At 46.7% G+C, this 16,076-nt stretch overlaps 1 long non-coding RNA gene across 1 annotated transcript in view; it reads left to right on the top strand.

The window, feature by feature from the left end:
- Positions 1 to 1,972: 1,972 nt before the first annotated feature.
- LOC310838171 overlaps positions 1,973 to 16,076 on the top strand; it is a 46,602-nt gene continuing 32,498 nt past the window's right edge. The window contains exon 1 of the long non-coding RNA XR_014560760.1: positions 1,973 to 2,563. This is a non-coding gene — a long non-coding RNA (uncharacterized lncRNA). The remainder of the gene's footprint in view (positions 2,564 to 16,076) is intronic.

The raw sequence follows: 16,076 nt of genomic DNA, 5'->3' as shown, positions 1-16,076 counted from the left end.
TGGGTTGCTGCATTTATATTGATTATGTATTTTGTGGTTTTATATCTTGATTTTATTCTGTGAACTGCCCTGAGATCTGGTATTTAAATTCAAAATAAAATAAAACAGCAGCAGCAACAACAACAACAACTGGAGGTGGAGAACGACCCCAAAGCTTTGCACTGGGGTTGTAAATCCTGGAGAAAGGACATCGCTCAGCAGCAGAGCAGCTGCTTTGCATGCAGAAGATCTCATTTTCAACCATCAGGGTTGAAACCATTACCATTTTCTCCAGGCAGGGTTGGACTCCCCGTCTGAAATCCTGGAGAGCTGAAACCAGAGGCCTTTCTCCTGGGCATGGTCGGCCAATTGGTGCCAAAGAAGGACAGAACCTTTTTTATGTATGCAACAACAGCAGCAAGAATACTGATTGTGAAACATTGGAAGACACAAGATCTACCCACTCTGGAAGAATGGCAGATGAAGATGATTGACTATATGGGACTGGCAGAAATGACCGGCAGAATCCGAGACCAGGGAAAAGAGTCGGCGGAAGAAGATTGGAGGAAATTTAAAGACTATTTGCAGAAATATTGCAAATTTAATGAATGTGAGAATGTTGTTGGACAGAAATTAAGTGGTTACCAGCTGGAAAGTAAAAGTGGAGTAATAAGCTAAAATAAGTTATAAATAAGTTATAATAAGGATTTGCTGAATTAAGATTTGAACTGGAATACAAAGGGGGGAGGTGAGAGGAAGTTTGAGAAACAAGGTAACAGAAATAAGTTCTGGAAACTATATCTGTTTTGTTTTGATTTGTTTTTCCTTTTTTTGATTGTGTATTTTTGTATTTTTGTTTTTTGTACTAAATTGGAAAATCTAATAAATATCTCTCTCTATATATAAAAAGAAATCCTGGAGAGCTGATGCCACTCAGTGAACTAGGTGGACCCAGGGTCTGACTCCATATAAGGCTGCTTCCTATGCTTGCTCCTAACAAGTGCCACTCCAGATTGTGCACCATCACAGAATTGTAGAAGGGACCACGAGGACTGTTAAGTTGTGGGTTGACATAGCAGACGACACAGCGATTTCTCCAAAGCAGCTCTTTATTTGTAAGCTGGAACAGAACTGAACTGAAGGCCTCAGTCAACCTGCTTATATAGAGCTCCAGTACCTTGTTCCTATAACAACTTTCTAAAACTATCCAATCACTGAACGTCACTTTCGATCCTTCATTTGCATAACTATCTACAGTATCCCCCTGCTGGCCCAGGGTGAGAACTTCAGTACATAACAAGGACCATCTAGTCCAACCTCCTGCCATGCAAGAATCTTTTGCCCAACATGGGGCTCAAACCGACAACCCTGAGATTGAGAGTCTCGGGCTTTACCAGCTGATCTGCCCACTACCCACACTCTCCTGGACTTCCCTTCTTATCTTTCCTGCCATATCAGCTCAATCTAATCAGATCTTCCTCGGTGCTGTACGTTCCCAAACTTGTACTGTACAGATTGACCAATTTGTTCTCGAGTTATCGTGATCAGATAAATGATGCAATTTCTCTTTCAGAACAACCAAAAAAAAAGCAGATAAAAATGATGAAGCGATTCATTATCTTCAGCACAGACAGCCATTCGTCAAAGAAAACAAATGCCTTTCTGGCATTTTGGGCACCTGGCAGTTTCGCAAGGGCCTCCAGCCATTGCCCTTGGCCAGGGGAACAGAGGGTTATCTCTTCAGAAACACCACTTATCGCTCTGATTCATGGCTCTAAGTATGGAAAATGCCAGGCAGGAGTGTGGCTTTTTCACACCCTGACGCTTGGTGTGGGGGCTTAATGTGGGAGTGGGGGACGGCACACTGACCTCAAAACATCTGTTATCTGTTAAAATACTTGTGGGGCATATGGGGTGTTAAGGGAGACACATCATTCTGGGGTAGTTTGCCCACCTTTGACCCCCACCCTGCACTCAGCTCTCTCACCTGTGGCTACTAGAAGCTGTTAGCATGCAACAGTGGCCACACTCCGGGAAATGGCTTCGATTGGCCAGCTTAACCAGGTGAGGGCAGCTGATGGGTATTGTCATCTGGGCAGCCCATGACCTCCATGCCTGCTGCCCAGTCTTGAGCCCTAGGGAGGTCACTTTGGTGCTGATAACACAGTGGTTTGACTTCACCCCTGGAGGTACACTCCGTTCTCTCTCGAGATGAATTGGTATTGCCCTTCTTTGAGATTGGGATATAGACTGATCTTCTCCAATCCTCTGGCCGCTGCTGAGTTTTCCAAACTTGCTGGCATATTAAGTGTAGCACCTTAACAGCATCATCTTTTAAATCTTAAATAGTTCAGCTGGAATATCATCACTTCCACTGGCTTTGTTATTTGCAGTGCTTTCTAAGGCCCATTTGACTTCACTCTCCAGGATGTCTGGCTCAAGGTCAGCAACAACACTACCTGGGGTGTACGAGACATCCATATCTTTCTGGTATAATTCCTCTGTGTATTCTTGCCACCTCTTCTTGATGTCTTCTGCTTCTGTTAGGTCCTTACCACTTTTGTCCTTTATTATGGTAATCTTTGTACGAAATGTTTTTTTCATATCTCCAAATTTTCTTGAACAGCTCTCTGGTTTTTCCCATTCTATTGTTTTCCTCTATTTCTTTGCATTGCTCGTTTAAGAAGGCCTTCTTGTCTCTCCTTGCTATTTTTTTGAAATCTGTATTCAGTTTCCTGTATCCTTCACTATCTTCCTCGCATTTTGCTTGCCTTCTCTCCCCCACTATTTGTAAGGCCTTGTTGGACAGCCACTTTGCTTTCTTGCATTTCCTTTTCAATGGGATGGTTTTCGTTGCTGCCTCCTGTATAATGTTACGAGCCTCCACCCATAGTTCTTCAGGCACTCTGTCCACCAAATCTAAATCCTTAAACCTGTTCCTCACTTCCACTGTGTATTCATAAGGGATTTGATTTAGATTGTATCTTACCGGCCCAGTGGTTTTTCCTACTTTCTTCAGTTTAAGCTTGAATTTTGCTATAAGAAGATGATGATCTGAGCCACAGTCAGCTCCAGGTCTTGTTTTTGCTGACTGTATAGAGCTTCTCCATCTTTGGCTGCAGAGAATATAATCAATCTGATTTCGGTACTGCCCATCTGGTGATGTCCACGTGTAGAGTCGTCTCTTGTGTTGTTGGAAAAGAGTGTTTGCGATGACCAGCTTGTTCTCTTGGCAGAACTCTATTAGCCTTTTCCCTGCTTCGTTTTGAACTCCAAGGCCAAACCTGCCAGTTGTTCCTTTTATCTCTTGACTCCCTAGTTTAGCATTCCAGTCCAATATAATGAGAAGAATATCCTTCTTTAGTGTCATTTCTAGAAGGTGTTGTAAGTCTTCATAGAATTGGTCAATTTCTTTTTTTTTTTTTCTTCAAACTTTTACTTGCAGAACTCTTCAAAACAAAACAAAATCATCAAATGATACATCCAAAAATAGCCATACAATATCTGGTGCTGTCCAGCGCAGGCTCAGCATCTTAGAAATAAAAGATAAGTCTAAAAGTCCAACCCAGCCCCCCCAACAGCCTACATTTCAGCCTCCAGGCTCCTTCAGGCTATGCAACTCTTGAAGAGCCATTATCACATCCTTTTGTTGTCACATTCTCTGTCATTCAGAGAAAGCCTAAAGCCACCACCCTTTCAAGATGACAGTTTTGACAGTTGGTCAAATTGGTCAATTTCACTTTCTTCAGCACCGGTAGTTGGTGCATAAACCTGGATTACTGTGATGTTAAAAGGTCTGGTCGGATTCGTATTGAGATCATTCTATCATTTTTGAGATTGCATCCCAGCACAGCTCTCGCCACTCTTTTGTTGACTATGAGGGCCAATCCATTTCTTTTACGGGATTCTTGCCCACAGTAGTAAATATGATGGTCATCCGAACTGAATTTGCGCATTCCCGTCTGTTAAGTTGTGGGTGAACATATCAGACGACACAGCGATTCTTCCAAAGCAGCTCTTTATTTGTAAGCTGGAGCAGAACTGAACTGAGGAGCTCAGTCAGCCAGCTTATATAGAGCTCCAGGACAATGTAACTGTTGCAACTTTCTAAAACTATCCAATCACTAAACGTCACTTTTGATCCTTCATTTGCATACAAACTATCCAATCACTGAACGTCACTTTCAATCCTTCATTTGCGTAACTATCTACAGTATCCCCCTGCTGGCCCAGGGTGAGACTTCAGTACATAACACCCCTCCCCACTGAGATAAGGCATTAGTTACAATCATACTGTGGTGCCTCTCAAGACAAAATTAATCCGTTCCGTGAGGCTCTTCGTATAGCGGTTTTTTCGCCTAGCAAAGCAAGCCCATTGACAGCTTAGCGGATTAGCGCTATTAGCGGTTTAGCGCCTTTTAGCGGATCAGCTGATAAGCGGCTTATCAGCGGATCAGCTGATAAGTGGCTTAGCGGCTTAGGAAAAGGGGGGGGAAGGGGGAAAAACCTGCAGGAACTCGCAAGACATTTCGTCTTGCGAAGCAAGCCCATAGGGAAATTCGTTTTGCAAAGCGCCTCCAAAACGGAAAACCCTTTCATCTAGCGGGTTTTCCGTCTTGCGAGGCGTTCGTCTTGCGGGACACCACTGTAATCGTTTCCTTATATACAGCACTACATGTAACGGTTCAATTAGGCACAAAAGCATATCGGTTACATTTCACATGCTTAGACCAACAGTGATACATGTCCAACAACATAGTCCTTTAAATAAGTTGGGCGCTTGGAAACTCTGCCAGACCGCTGGGGACTGGTAGCAAAGTCCGGGGGGCCACACAATTCTTGCTGAGGCTTTGGTGCGACCCTAGGTGGCGTTGAAACCAAGTCCCCTGGATCCGCTGCTGTGGGTGGAACCTCCGCAAGTGGAGTTGGCGGAATGTCAGGCACGGCAGAGGTCTGAGTCTGTGGTAAGTGTGGCAGACCCTCTGAAGCGGCTTGGTTCGGCTCCACGCCGGCAGTTTGTGAGAGAGGTGTAGGTGGAGCCTCACCATCTGTAAGTGTCTGTTCCTGAGCCACAAGCGCAGTTGGGGGCACCACGGTAGTGCCCAAGTCCCCAACCCTGCGCCTAAGCTGGTCTATGTGCCGGCGCCACAAGCATCAATCTTCGAGTGCCACCTGGTACGAGCGAGGTTCAGTGACTCCCACTACTGTGGCTGGCACCCAAGGAATGTCCCCCACAAAGTTCCGGGCAAAGACCTGGTTTCTGGGGACAAATGACCGTGGCACGTTGGCAAGGCCTGGGGGTTCGACCACGGCAAAGTCTGGGTGCAGCCGGTCAAGCGGGGACCTGAGGCGGCGGCCCATAAGCAGTCCAGCAGGACTCCGCCCTGTGGCTGCATGAGGGGTGATGTGTTGTACAAACAGGTATTCGGCGACCCGCTCATGCCAGTCTTCCCAGTCCAGGCGCACCAGTGCCTCTTTTGCCGAGCGCACCATTCTTTCTGCTTGCCCCTTGCTGGATGCATGAAATGGTGCCGTTAGGGTATGGCGGATGCCCACTCCCAAAAGAACTGTCGTGAACTGTGGTCCGTTGTCGGAGACAAGGACATGAGGACACCCATGCGCCGCAAAGAGGCCTCGCAGCACCCGGATGATGGTTTTGGTAGTGGTGGAGGGCATCAGGGCCACCTCCAGCCATTTGGAATAGGCATCCACCACTACCATAAAGGTCCGGCCATGAAAGGGGCCGGCCAGATCAATGTGCATCCTTGACCAGGGGCGTCTCCCAGGTGTGTCCCTTAGCTGTCGGTGGCACAGGCCTCGATTCTTGGCACGCTTGACAGGCGGAAACCCAGGCAGTGATGGCATCGTCCATGTTAGGCCACCAGACGTAACACCGAGCCAACGCCTTCATTTTGACGATTTCCGGGTGGCCAACGTGCAGAGCCTCCAGGACGCATTGACGGAGTCTTTGGGGAATCACAACGCGGTCTCCCCACAGCAGACAGCCGCGATGAGCTGAGAGTTCATGTTGTCTGGTTGCGAAGGGCTGGAACTCTGATGCAAAAGGCCCTTGTGGCCACCCCTTCCACACCCAGTTGAGCCCACGGCTGATGGTGCGATCCTGGGCAGATGCAGAGGCCACAGTGGCAGCCGATACAGGTGCTGCCAGGTGATCCTCAATCAGGAGGAGCGATGAAGCAGTAGCCGGGTCTTCCACAAATGCTGGAAGAGGGCAATGGCTGAGGGCGTCGGCATGGCCCATTGATTTCCCCGGGCGATGGACGAGCCGGTAGTGGTAGGCAGCCAGGAAAACAGTCCATCGCAGCATGCGCGGCGAGAGGACCGGTGGAGTTGGTCGATCACCGGCGAGGAGGCCCAGGAGCGGCTTGTGGTCGGTGGTGAGGTCGAAAGTCCTGCCGTAGAGGTATTCATGGAACCTCTTCACTTCAGCCACAAGTGCCAGTGCCTCCTTGTCGAGCTCGCTGTAATTCCGTTCCGCTGGAGATAGCGTCCTGGAAAAGTAGGCAAGCGGTGCTTCTCTTCCGTCTGGAAAACGGTGACTAAGGACAGAGCCAATGCCAAAAGGTGAGGCGTCGCAGGCAAGGACCAGCGGCCTGGCTTCACTGTACTGTACCAGCACACTCTCCGATGAAAGGAGAGCCTTGACCGCATTGAAGGCGGCCATCTCCCTATGACCCCAGGACCAAGGTGTCTTTGTGCTGAGGAGTCGGTGAAGAGGCTCAGCCACCGTGGCCTTGTGAGGCAGGAACATGTTATAAAAGTCCAGTAGTCCCAGGAACGCCTGCAACTCCGTCTTGTTCTTTGGGATGGGGGCCTGCTGGATAGCGCAGATCTTGGATGTGGTCGGGTGAAGGCTAGAGGCGTCGATAAGATAGCCCAGGAACTCCACCTGTGGAACGGCGATCTGGCACTTCTCCCTCTTTACCTTGAGCCCAGTCTCCTGGAACCTGGTCAGCACGGCACAGAGGCGCTCAAACAGCTGCTGGTGTGAGTCTGCAGACACCAAGACGTCATCAAAATATGGTACCACGCCCGGAAGCCCTTGCAGGAGATGCTCCATAAGGCTTTGGAAGATGCCAGGAGCCACACTCACCCCGAACTGCAACCGGCGGCAACGGAATGCCCCTCGGTGGGTGACGATCGTCTGGGCTTCAGCAGTGGCATCATCGACGGGCAGTTGTTGATAGGCTTGGGCAAGGTCCAACTTAGCAAAGACCTTACCCTCACCCAAGGAATGCAGCAGGTGTTGAACAGGAACCGGGTAAGTGTGCTGCTGAAGTGCCTTGTTGATCGTGCACTTGTAGTCAGCGCAGATTCTCACCGACCCGTCTGGCTTGACAGGCATGACAATGGGGGTTTCCCACTTGGCGTGGTCAACCGGCTCCAAAACTCCTTGAGCAATCAGCTTGTCCAGTTGTTCGTCCACCTTAGCCTTGAGAACAAAGGGAACCTGGCATGGCTTTAGCTTGATGGGGGCAACTTGTGGATCAAGGCTAAAGGAGATGGGCGTACCTGTATATTGCCCCAAAGTGCTGTCAAAAACCTCTGCAAAGTCTTTGACCAGACCCTCAGTCTCTGCGTTAGAGATGCAGTTGATGCCGGTGACTTCCAGGCCGAGGGCATCAAACCAGTCTAGCCCTAGGAGGCTTGGCCGCTGTCCTTCGACCACCACCAGTCAGAGCAGGCCCGAAAAATCCTTGAAGGCTATCCGGAACCGGCCAACTCCTACCACGGGAATGTTGTTTCCCTGGTAGTCTCTCAGGTGTACGCGGTGAGAGTCGAGTTGCCTTTTGGACACTCTGGGTACCAGTCTTTTGATGGTGCTCCAAGACACGATGGGCAGGGCAGACCCGGTGTCGATCTCCATGTCACATGGAGCTCCTTCAATGAGCACCGTGACGTTCAGCTTGTGTCGCATAGGTGAGTCGTTTTGGCCAATTGTGGTTCCAGACGGGCAGCGGCAGTTGGTGAGAGCGGAACAGCTTTCCTTGGCGGACTGGAGTGAAGACTTGGACTTGCGAGTCGGTGAAGAGGGGGTGTCAGACGAAGCTGATTGGCAGACCTTAGCGATGTGGCTCCTTCTGGAACACGTCCGACAGATGGCGTCTCTGAATCGACACTTAGCACGGGAATGGTTGCCTCCACAGCTGGCACATTCTGGCTGGCCCTTGGACTTCTGTTGGAACTTCCTGTGCTCCCGCTTTGTCTGGTGCATGTCATCGTCTTCACTGGAGGATGCCTCATCACTGCTGGCCTCTTCTTGATGCACTGGAACTGGCTTCCTAGCAAGATGCGGGCTGCTGGCCTTGCGGATCTCCTGGGCGGAGCGTTCAGCAGCTTCTGAGGCCACAGCCTCCTCAATGGCTTTCTGCAGCGTGAGGTCTGGCTTGGCGAGGAGACGCCGTTGCAGATGGATGTCCCGGACCCTGCAGACGATTTGATCCATCAGGGCATCGTCTAAGTCTTGGAACTCGCAGTGCATTGCAGCCTGTCGGAGGGCGGTGGTGTAGTTGTTGATTGACTCCCCCTCTGCCTGGTTCCGGTGGTAGAACGCATGGTGGGCAGCAACCTTGGATGGCTTTGGTGCGTAGTGGTTGCAGAGCTTCTCTTGGATCATGTCCCATGGTGTTGCCTGGACTGCTTCAGGCGCAACCAATGCTTGGGCCATCTCAAACACCTCAGGCCCACAGAGGCTGAGGAATAGGCCCCGCTTCCGTTCCTTTTATACTGCTGTCAGCTTGTTGGCTTGGAGGTAGCAGTAAAACCGAGTGAGGTAGGAGTCCCATGATTCAGAGGCTGCCGCAAACGGCGGTAGAGGCACAAGTGAAGCCATGATTCCGATGCCGGCGTGAAGGGCGATGGATGGAACACAGTGCTCTAGCCAGAACAGTCAGCTCTGAATTGGTTCTGTTCAGTGATTTCGCTCAGTGATTCAGCTCAGTGATTCAGCTCAGTTCAGAGGCTGGCCGCATCTGGCTGTGCTCTGATGTCCATCGATCCCATCCTCATCGCCAGTGTTAAGTTGTGGGCGAACATATCAGACGACACAGCGATTCTTCCAAAGCAGCTCTTTATTTGTAAGCTGGAACAGAACTGAACTGAGGAGCTCAGTCAGCCTGCTTATATAGAGCTCCAGAACAATGTAACTGTTGCAACTTTCTAAAACTATCCAATCACTGAACTTCACTTTCGATCCTTCATTTGCATACAAACTATCCAATCACTGAACGTCACTTTCGATCCTTCATTTGCATAACTATCTACAGTATTCCCCTGCTGGCCCAGGGTGAGACTTCAGTACATAACACCGTCCATTTTAGTTCACTGATGCCCAGGATGTCAATATTTATTCTTGCCATCTCATTTTTGACCACATCCAACTTACCCAGGTTCATGGTTCCTACATTCCAGGTTCCTATGCAATATTTTTCTTTACAGCATTGGACTTTCCTTTCGCTTCCAGGCATATCCACAACTGAGCGACCTTTCGGCTTTGGCCCAGCCGCTTCATCAGCTCTGAATCTACTTATACTTGTCGTCTGCTCTTCCTCAGTAGCATGTTGGACGCCTTCCGACTTGAGGGGATCATCTTCCAGCGTCATAACTTTTATATGCCTGTTGTCTTTGTCCGTGGAGTTTTCTTGGCAGGGATACTGGAGTGGCTTGCCGGTTCCTGCTCCAGGTGGATCACGTTTGGTCAAAACTCTCCACTATGACCTGTCCATCTTGGGTGGCCCTGCACGGCATAGTTCATAGCTTCTCTGAATTATCCAAGCCCCTTCGCCATGGCAAGGCAGTGATCCATGAAGGAAGATAATAAAAATGTGTTATTCAATGCTACCTCTTCACAGAGTATAAACATTGAAATAAATGAGCCTGTTAGCTGCGCATGTTATTTGCAGCAGGTCTACTCTGAGCAGGGCCAGGGATATCAGAGAATTTCAATGAGTGGAAGAGCGGCAGGCAAAAACTCCTACTGTGAACATATTATTAATAATAATTTTGTTATTTATATGCCACCTACCTGACTGGGTATCCCAGACAATCGTCACATGTTGTTAGGAATGATTGCAACTGGACTATAACTTTGAATTCTGGCAATGCCTCTTGCTTGCCCTTAGATGGACGTCAGAAACGTGTGTGTTCAGAAACTTGTCTACTGTCCAAAGGTAAGCATTTGTTGCTCCTCCCACTTTTGCCTCTGTTGGCATATGGCCCTTGAAAGTTTGGATATAAAAGAAAAAGAGGACTGGATGATGAAAATTTGGTTTGAACTGAAGAAGGAAGAATGGAAAGTTCTCCCTTTGTGGAGAGCTGAAGATTTTTGGACATTTGGACCTATAAGGATTAAGAAACAAGTTTTGAGCTCCACCTTTAAATCTGGAGGCCCGGCCGGATGGAACATGGACATTTTTGGGATAGAGCCCTTCCAAGACTCGGTGGCTATTACAAAGGACTTTCAAAAAAACCGGCAGAAAGGAACTGAGAGAGGTTTAAGGGCTTTTGATGTGAGGAATCCAGGCTGATAGCATAAGGACAAATGGACAATGGTTTGGGGATTGAAACTGGGAAATGGAGGGTGGGATCTGGAAATCCGAAGGGTTTACAAGTATGTTTTTGATTCTTTCTATTGTTTCTTTTTCTTTTTTTTTATTGCTATTAGTGTAAAAACGGGGAATTCGTGCAAGGGAAACAGGGTCGACCTTAGAAAAAGTCTTTAAGCATAATGATTAATGTATACAAGTTAAAATTTGATATATAAATTGAATTAGACATAATAACAAATTAGAGTTAAAAATTTAAGAACAAGAACTTGTTGAATAAATATTTGGATAAGGAATACAAGAAGGGGAGGTGAGGGGAAGTTGCAGAAAAGAGGTTATTGAAAAAAAAGGATTGTTAAGGTTGACTGGTTTTCTTTTTTTTCGTTTTCTTTTTTCTTTTTTGTATTATTTGAAACTTCATTAAATATCATTTTTTTAAAAAATGAAAGTTTGCTTATAAGGCAATGTGGCCCTCAGGTTCCCCAGACTTTGGCTGGTCCAGTAAGGCTCTCTTCCTGTTCTTACACCCTCCTCACCCCCCTACACACCCAGGGAGGACGGAAAAGGTGTACAAATGTTCAAACACGCTTTATTAAAACTTTGTCAGAAAACATCTTGCATTGTTTAAACAGAAAAAGAGGTTCACTCATTCCTCGTCTCTCCATCCGGGCTCTGCTGTCCTGGCATTCACTGTTTGATTTGGAAAAGGACCTGTGTGTATTTGCTCTGCAGGTTTCTGACAGGATTTTCCTGACAGAGGAAAGTGGGACAGTTACATGGACACCCACAACACACTTATCAGAGCAACAAAGGAAAAGGAAACTTGTGGGAAAAGAAGAACTGGAATCATGGAGAGGATGGTGGTGAAATTATGCCGAATCCTCACTCAGCTACGTGGTTTGCTGTTGGCCAACTCACCGCGTCTCAGCCTACCTCACAGGGTTGTTGAGAGTCTTTCTGCATCTCACACTCATTGGTTAAATGAACAACATTTTTCTTTTTTAAAAAAAGTTTTGTCTTTTAAAAAAATTGATTAAGTGATCTGCTTTTTAACATACCAATTACAAAGACATTCTGTGGAGCAGATGACACTGCTCTTCCCAACAGATCCTGCAAAGAAGGCAGAAATTGAAAAAAATCAGATTCATTCCATTTAAAATAAGATGAGAAGAAAGGGACAGTTAGGAATACATGAAACTTTCTAGAAATATTCACGGCCGCAGAAGCAAAAGAGGACGAGAGGACGAGAGAAAGATTCAGGCCAAAGTTCAAACCATCAGCAACTAACCAAAGATCATAAGACATTTCTATTTTATTTTATCATGAGGCTTTTCAAGGACAGGCTATAATTCTTTACAAAGCCGATAAAGTCAACAGCACCACCATGTGGACAAATGATAACATTTCACTTCTCCAAAGTTGAGAGGTGGCAAAAGGAGGGGGAAAGATGAAACTGAAGTGGTCCATCATAATAACTGGCAAGAAGTGTTTCCACTGAGAAAGCAATTCATTATGAGAAAAGTCAGAATTCTTTGTTGTTGTGTAGTCGTTTAGTCGTGTCCGACTCTTTGTGACCCCATGGACCAGATGACGCCAGGCACTCCTGTCTTCCACTGCCTCCCGCAGTTTGGTCAAACCCATGCTGGTAGCTTTGAGAACACTGTCCAACCATCTCGTCCTCTGTCGTCCGCTTCTCCTTGTGCCCTCCATCTTTCCCAACATCAGGGTCTTTTGCAGGGAGTCTTCTCTTCTCATGAGGTGGCCAAAGTGCTGGAGCCTCAGCTTCAGGATCTGTCCTTCCCATGAGCACTCAGGGCTGATTTCCTTCAGAATGGAGAGGTTTGATCTTCTTGCAGTCCATGGGACTCTCTAGAGTCTCCTCCAGCACCATAATTCAAAAGCATCAATTCTTCGGCGATCAGCCTTCTTTATGGTCCAGCTTTCACTTCCATACATCACTACTGGGAAAACCATAGCTTTAACTATACCAACCTTTGTTGGCAAGGTGATGTCTCTGCTTTTTAAGATGCTGTCTAGGTTTGTCAAAGTGCAAGTAGATAAATAGGTACCGCTCTAGCAGGAAGGTAAACAGCGTTTCCGTGCGCTGCTCTGGTTCGCCAGAAGCGGCTTAGTCATGCTGGCCACATGACCCGGAAGCTGTACGCTGGCTCCCTCGGCCAATAAAGCGAGATGAGTGCCGCAACCCCAGAGTCGGTCACAACTGGACCTAATGGTCAGGGATCCCTTTACCTTTTAACAGCCAGACACCCAAGTTTGAGAGACACTACTCTAACCACTACACCACCATGAGCTCCCCAGTAGCTGGTCACGGTGATGGGCAGAGAGTCCCCTTGACTAGGACCTCAGAAAGCCACCGGGAGCTGATATGAGTCAAAACCAGCTGCTGATTACTCCCAGACCCATTCCAATCAAGATTATCTGGCTGCAGGCCCAAGAGTGCATAAACTTGGAAGCCAACCCCACTGAAAGCACAAATGCATCACTAGCCGTATGATCCTAACTCTCAACCCCCCCCCCCAAAAAAATCCACTTTTTAGGCTTGTTCCAAATAAAGCCGAGGCTTCTGCCAACAGCAACAAATCCCTTTAATCAAGGTCCAGCAGATATTTCAACAATTGCCAAGGCTGAGGTCAGATCTCTGACCTCTATCCCCATCTATCTAGCCTTGCTTGAAAGGGTCAACTCCACCGCCACACTGTCCAGGATTTCGTAATCCGTGCAAGTTCCGTGTTCCCAAAATGTTTTATTCTCATGTATGGATTGGTAAATCTTTACACCTGAGAGGTACAATTCAGCTGATTTTCAGCTCCCTGTCTCGCACCATTTCCAGGAAAATGGCACCCCCCCCCCCGGGTTTGTTTTCAAAGAAAAGCAGAGTTGAACCAAATGCCACATTTTTTAAAAAAGGCATGGGAAGGCAAGGGAGAGAGAGAAGAGAGAATGGGTACCTACAAGGATATATTGAAATCTTGCTATACTGTTAGGCTTTGTAATCCTGCCAGGCCACACAACTTGAGTCACAAAAAGGGATTTGGGAGAGATGGAGCCAAATTGACTTCTCCCCAAAGGCACTATTCATCCTGGGTGATGTAGAGCAGGGATGGGGAAACATATGTGGCCCTCCAGGTCTCTCAATCTGGCCCCCTGAACTCTCCTCAGGCCACGCTTTGTGCTCTTCTTGGGTGCTCTTGCCTGGCTGGGATTTGGCCTTGAACTCCGATAACGCCTCTTTCTTGCCTGGATACAGAGGGGTGTGTGAGCATGTATACAAACTACCCTTGTTTGATATCCACATGTCTCAAGAGACAATGGAGTGCGCATCCAGGGGTCAGTGGCGTACCAAGGTGTGTGGTGGGTTTGGCCTGCCCCGGGTGCCATCCTGACGGGGGTGACATTTGCCGCGCCGCCCGCACTGAGCTGGAGGAGGCAGGCAGGGGAGAGGACGAGCGCAGCTCTCCCCACATCCCCCGAGGCTCGGGGTATGCTTGGGAGTGGTGGTGGGTGCCATAAGCTTCTCAATATTGAATATGCATGATTGCTGCGAAGCAGAGCAGAACCAGGGAAAAACAGAAGCCGTAACCTTGAATTATCTTGATTCCTGCAAGGGGGCGGGGAGGAGGGGGCAGGAGGTTATTTTGATTGATGCATCTGATCAATGCAATATGCACAGTTAATATTTAGCTCACATGGCTTGCTTCATGCCAATCTACACAAGTGACCCTCCGTGATTTTCTCAGACCTGCCTTCTCACCTATAGGGTTTTAAAGCTTTGCTAATATTATTGCATTTATTGCTTTTGCTGACAGACACTCAAAGTAGCCTGCTGGTTAATAGTTCCAGGGTGCTGTGTGCTTGACCACACTTCCACCCCCCCCAAAGCAGTTGTGTAATTAAAAGAAGAAGAAAAGAAAAGCAATTCTGTGGCTAACTGACCAATTCCTTTAAATAGGGTCAATTAATGAAGTTCACACTTTTGACAACCAGTCTGTTGCTTTTGCAGAAAAATATTCCTAGACATAAGACTTTAAAAAAATAATAATAAGCCCTTTCAGTCTCCCATTACAAGGCTAAGCACAGCAAACTGTACATTCCCCCCCCCCCTCCCCAAGGCTGGTGACAAAGTTTATAAAACCGTGCTTTTGTGCACAGTTTTCATGGTGTGTTGGCATTTGTTTTATGTTATTTTTAATGACCAAGTATTTATACAGATTCTCAGAATGGCCTTCAAGTAATTCAAATTGTGCACAAAAAATGGGGATATATATGTATGTGTGTGTGCGCACATGCGCTTGCATGCACTTTCAGTGATATAGGGGAAATGTCTTCTGAAGAAAATATTGCAGTAATTTTGGGAATGAAATTTTTCACCAACCTTCGCAGAAATTCTCAGGATGGGACTACCACATTAAAATGATCTCATCTGTGTAACATAAAATGAATGTGCCTCATTTACTCTGTCAAGGCTGCAGTGGGGATTTAGCTTCACTTAACAACATAACACTTAACAACTCAATGAAGCCACTCTTGGGTTATTTACTTCTGTGTGCTTGTGTACCTGTGTCTCCCTTGTATCTATTAGGGACCATTCTCTTGCCTCTCCTTTGATATCTATGCTACTGATTACTTCTGCCGTTTTAATTTTAGAGAAAGTGCTTAATTTAAAAATTATCTGTACTATAAAATAACAGTGGTAACAATACATTGAAGGCAAGTAAATATTTTGGGGAGGGTGGTCCTAGAGCCCTAGCGCCACCATCCCAAAGAGGATACAGTGGTACCTCGGGTTAAGTACTTAATTCGTTCCGGAGGTCCATTCTTAACCTGAAACTGTTCTTAACCTGAAGCACCACTTTAGCTAATGGGGCCTCCTGCTGCTGCTGCTGCTGCACCGCCGGAGCACGATTTCTGTTCTCATCCTGAAGCAAAGTTCTTAACCCGAGGCACTTTTTCTTTTTTTTATATAAATAATTTTTATTAATTTTCCAACATACATTTATAATATCCAATCTAAATTTATCACATATTTTCTCTTTTGGACTTCCTTAAGCCTCTCTAACAATCATCCATTATTCAATTTTTTAATTACACATTTCCTAATTTTTATATTGCATTTTATATACCTTCACCCTCTTATTTTTCTTCAACACAATATTCCTCAAACATTCACAGAGCTTCTTGAAATCCCACTAGCGTTGTTTGCTCATCACATATACATTTCAAATAATCTAAAGATTTTCCCCAATCTTCGATGAACTTTTGGTCTCGTAGATATCTGATCTTCCCCATTAGTTTATCTAGTTCTGCATAGTCCATCAGTTTCATTCTCCATTCTTCTAACATCGGTAGTTGTTCCTGTTTCCATTTTTGGGCCAGTAGTATTCTCGCTGCAGTTACTGCGTATTGGAAAAGTTTACAGTCCTTTCTATTTATCTCATTTCCTACTATTCCTAAAAGAAAAGCCTCCGGTTTCTTAACAAATGTATATTTCAACATCTTTTTCAACTCATATAT

Source organism: Podarcis gaigeae, assembly GCF_964106915.1.
Source record: "Podarcis gaigeae genome assembly, chromosome: 2".
Lineage (NCBI taxonomy): Eukaryota > Metazoa > Chordata > Lepidosauria > Squamata > Lacertidae > Podarcis > Podarcis gaigeae.
This window is presented reverse-complemented; position numbering and strand designations above follow the sequence as displayed.